General features: G+C 37.7%; 1 pseudogene; it reads left to right on the top strand.

The window, feature by feature from the left end:
* Window positions 1-209: 209 nt before the first annotated feature.
* The window catches only part of LOC123254728, a 51,723-nt pseudogene continuing 47,039 nt past the window's right edge, over window positions 210-4,893 (top strand).

The raw sequence follows: 4,893 nt of genomic DNA on the forward strand, positions 1-4,893 counted from the left end.
AGAAAATCCTTTCTTCTAAAAATCTAGGTAATGGAAACTTAACAAACACAAAGGAAAATGCATTTAAGCCCATAACCATGAAGCACTTGGAGACCTGCCCTATTTAGAGATGTTGAGTCCCAGTCAGAATTTCCAACTTCTGCTTCCTCCAGTTTACCATTCCTTCCCCTCTTCCTACCATGACTGGATAATGAGACAAAGACTACAAAATGTCAGCAATTGAGATTCAAGTCATAGTCCCAATGCCACAAGCAAACACCAATGGCCTAGCTGAGAGTACCTCAGGAACTCACACAAGAACCAGAGGTGGCAACTGTAATGAGTTTTCATAACATCTGTTATCAAGTGAAAGTGAAGACTGGTTTCTTAGGTTGTTGGAAGATTGCCAAGAAAGAAATATTCAAGAATGTCAATGGAATCAGGAAGCCAAGTCTCTGGACCATTTTGGAACCCACAGATTGTAGCAAATCTTCAGTGTTAGATATCTTTGCTGCTAGGAAAAGACCTTCATGGATTATCTGGTCTTGTTTTAATAAATGGAGCTCCCCAACCTGCCAGCTTCAAATGTGACTCAGACTATGTTGTTTGGGATGATGTTCTAATGGGCATTCAGAGTAAGAGAAAATTTACAATTTTCAGCAGCACTTCAACTTCCTACAAGCATGAAGAACCATGAAAAGAATAAACGAATCAATAAGGTCATCAAGGAACTAGGTTTGGAGAGAGTAGCTGATTCCAGTGTGGGAATTCCATTCTTTCATGGTGTATCTGAAAGAATGGACTAGTATTGGAATGGAACTCATTTCTCATCCGTCTTATTTTTGGATGAGTCCACAACTGGCTTAGACTCCAGCACAGCAAATGCTGTCCTTTTATTACTGAAGAAGAAGTCTAAACAGGAAAAAACAATCATCTTCTCTATACAAAGACTACAAAACATCAGCAATTGAGATTCAAGTCATAGTCCCAATGTCACAAGCAATATATCTCTATACATTAGCCTCACTATTCTATCTTCAAGTTATTTGATAGTTTGACGTTATTGGCTTCTGGAAAATTGATCTTCCCTGGTCCTGCTCAGGAAGTCTTAGGCTACTTTACGAATGCTGGTTACCACTGTGATCCCTATCATAATCCAGCAGATTTCTTCCTAGATATCATCAATGGAAACTCTTCTGCTATGCAGTTAAACAAAAAGGAAGGAACTGGTGAAGCTAAGAAAATTTCAGAACATGCTCAGCACGATAAGCCCATTATAGATAAATTAATGGTGGTTTATATTCATTCTCCCCAGTTCGAGGAAATGAATGCAGCACTAGATACATTCTGTGTGGAGCATAAAAAGATGAAAACTACTTCATTCAGTGAAATAACATATATTACCTCCTTTTCTCATCGACTCAAATGGGTGTCCAAATGGTCATTCAGAAATTTGCTACATAGCCCCCAAGCCACCATTAGCTCAGGTAATTATTACAGCCTTCCTAGGGGTTGATTGTAGATGGCATTTTCTTTGGGTTAAAGCAGGTTAAGGCAACCTTTTTGGCTGTGAGAGCCATAAACGCCACATTTTTTAAAATTTAATTTCATGAGAGCCATACAGTGCTCATAGTGCGAGCTCCTGTAACAGCGCCTGAAAAAAAATTGACTTTATGGCTCCTGCAGAAAGAACCATATCTGGCCCTCAAAAGAACTAGCCTGTCAGGAAGACCTGAGTTCAAATCCAGCCTTAGACATTTACTAGCTGTGTGACTCTGGGCTAGTCACTTAACTTTGCCTAATTTGTTCCTTGTTTGCCTGTATCCTTATCTGTAAAATGAACTGGAAAAAGGCATGTCAAACCACTCCAATACCTTTGCTAAGAACATCCCAAATGGGGTCACAAGGATTCAAACACAACTTAAATGACTGAACAGCAACAATAATGGGTCAGGAACTGTGCTAAGTGCCTTACAGATATCTTATTTGATTCTCACAAAAACTGTGCAAGATAGCTACTATTATTATCTTCATTTGCAATCGAGGAAACTGAAGCAAAAAGATATTAAGCGACTTATCCAATGTCACTAATATTATGTAATGTTAGTAAGCATCCAAGGCTGGATTTAAACCTCTTGACCCCAGGTCCAGCACTATACCACTTAATTGCCTAGAACTCTAAGGTTCTACAGTTCTATGAAAAAGGAAAAATACAGTCCTGGGTTCTTCCAGAATATCTATAGAAAACTAAATTTCCTTGGCTAGAAATTTTAGCTTTAGAACATTGTAATAAGAATACCTTTATATTGGAGTTACTAGGTAGTACAGTGGATAGAGTTCTGGGCCTAAAGTCAGAAACACCAGAATTCTACCCTGGCCTCAATACTTATAAGTTATGTGGCTCCAGGCAAGTTACTTACCCTCAGTTTCCTCATATGGAAATGCAGATAATAATAGCACCTCTCTCCCAAGGTTCTTGGGAGGATAAAATGAGATAAAAATATGTAATGTTTTACAAACATGAAAGCCCTATATAAATACTAGTTCTTATTATTATGTCTTCATAGATGTTCACTAATTCAATTTGTTCATTAGTAATTGAACACCTACTATATACAAAACAGTCCTCCAGGTACCTCTATATTGTGAACTATGATCTTAAAGCCATTTTCTAGAAAACATGAATCTGAATGAAGAAATATGGAATAGAAGGAGAAAGAATAACATAGTGTGCAATGGTATCAAATTCAAATAGAAATGGATTCCTATTAGCTGCATATTGACTTAAAAATCCAGAAACCAAGTATCTGTGTTGTATCATGTCTTTATTTATTTTGTTAGGTTGTTTTGTAGCTGCCAAGGCCTGTATAGAAGTTAAAAACTTCTCCACCATTGAATGCACATTGATTCCTACTATCCTATACCACCTCACACAGATTTCATGACTTCTAAAATATGGTCTTAAGTTTATAATATGCAGCAAGGGAATAGTGAAAGGGACAAGCTCTTAGAGCAGATGAAAAGGGATGAATGCTAGGTATACAAAAAGATGCTAAAGATAGTCCTTGCCCTCAAGGAGGTGGGGGGGGGGCATACAAACATATATACAGCAAGCTATATATAGGATAAATGAGGTGGGGGGAAATAAAAGAGGGAAAGCACTGGAATTAAAAGAAGTTAGGGAAGGCTTCCTAAAGAAGTTGAAATTTTAGATGGAATTTAAAGGAAACCAATAAGGTCATTAGTTGGAAGGGAGGGAAAAGAATGTTTCAGACAGAGAATATGTGGGGATCCAAGATGGAGAGTCTTGTTTGTGGAACAGCCAGGGGCCCAGTGTGATTAGAACAAGAAGGATAGAGGGGGCAATCTGCAGGAGAATAGAGGACATAATGGAACATTTCTTTGTGTAGGTTAGCCTTGGCAAGGAGAAAGACCACCTCTTCAGGTGGCAGAAGTTTGAAGGAGAAGACTATAGTGGAAAACATCTGAGCAGTGCAAGAGGGAAAGGGGAAGAAATGGAGCTCTTAGCAAAAGGCTTCAATTTTATTATGAAATATGAGGCAAGATTCTCAGCTGAAAGGGTAGGGAAGGAGAAACCATGGAAGTTTTGAGGAGGAATGAAGAAATTTGGGAAAAACTAGTGTGATGAGTAGGAGAATAGATCAATTAGGGAGGTGTAACTGTATTGTCATGCCATAGGGAGGGTCCAGTTAAAATTATGTAGCATGGACTTGTAGTCAACTCAGTCAGCAGAGTTTCATGATTTTCTCTCACTTCATTCAGTATCACATGAGCAGGAACAAAGGTGGCAAAATGTGGGGAGTAAACCAAAGACTGAGGTTTGGCAGAACAGGATTGGCAATAATAAATAATAAAAAAGACAGAGGACCCAAGAGAGGAGGGCAACAGAGAATTGCAATAGTTTGCCAAGGGGTCAAAATGGGGAAGAAATAAGACTGTAGTCAGTGTAAGAGTGATATCCTGGGAAAGAATTGAAGGGTGGAGAGATTGAAGGTCCATGAGAGGATAAAGAACAGGGTTTGGGATTTGCAAGGTAGAGAGAAAGAGATGGGATGACAACATATTGTGATTAGATAAAGGAATGTTAGAATTAATAAATATGGAAGTGGATACAGCATAGATATTGAAAAAATTTTCATTGATACCCATTTACTAGAGTGATTAGTATAAAAGAAAATTCTTAGTTCATGAATGATAATTAAAACAAAACAGTCATGAGTAAAAAGATTTTTTGTACAAGGGCTCCAAGTTCTCTATCTAAGAATTATTATTCAGTTAATTTATGCATATTTCTATGGGGAAAGTGGATATCATTACCTTCAATCTGGAGATGATCAAATTGAAATATTAGAAGTTGTGCTCTTTCTAGGGCCTTGTAGTAATTCAGTGCCATTGTTGAGACTGGATTGAAAGTAGAAGCTTCTGAATCCCAACACTGTGTTCCCATCCCAGAAGAACATTGCTTCCCTATTGTTATATTTAAAGGAGGTTACTTGTATCTATTTGAGGTAGTAGAAATGATGTACAGGGAGGATAAGATGGCACTTCTCCTTTATAACAGTTGTCCAGCAGGATCCTTCAGGTCAAAGAGGTTTATCCCTTCAGGACCCACCTGGGGTTAATTGATATATTAATTGGGCTCTTCAGCTGGGATAATGTTGATATTCTGACTGTGTTGTCTCCCTTCCCAAAACAAGCTTTGAAACTGATTTAGGAAGGTACTTTAAACTTTATATATATATATATATATATATATATATATATATATTAATAAGAAGGATAAGGATAAAGGATTGAGGTATTTGGAGACCCTACTTTAATTGTTACTAATGAAACTCTCACTGTTGACAAATGAAGAATCAATGTTAGCTTCCCTCTGGTTCAGCCTGGCCA

This window comes from Gracilinanus agilis, chromosome 1, assembly GCF_016433145.1.
Source record: "Gracilinanus agilis isolate LMUSP501 chromosome 1, AgileGrace, whole genome shotgun sequence".
Taxonomy (NCBI): domain Eukaryota; kingdom Metazoa; phylum Chordata; class Mammalia; order Didelphimorphia; family Didelphidae; genus Gracilinanus; species Gracilinanus agilis.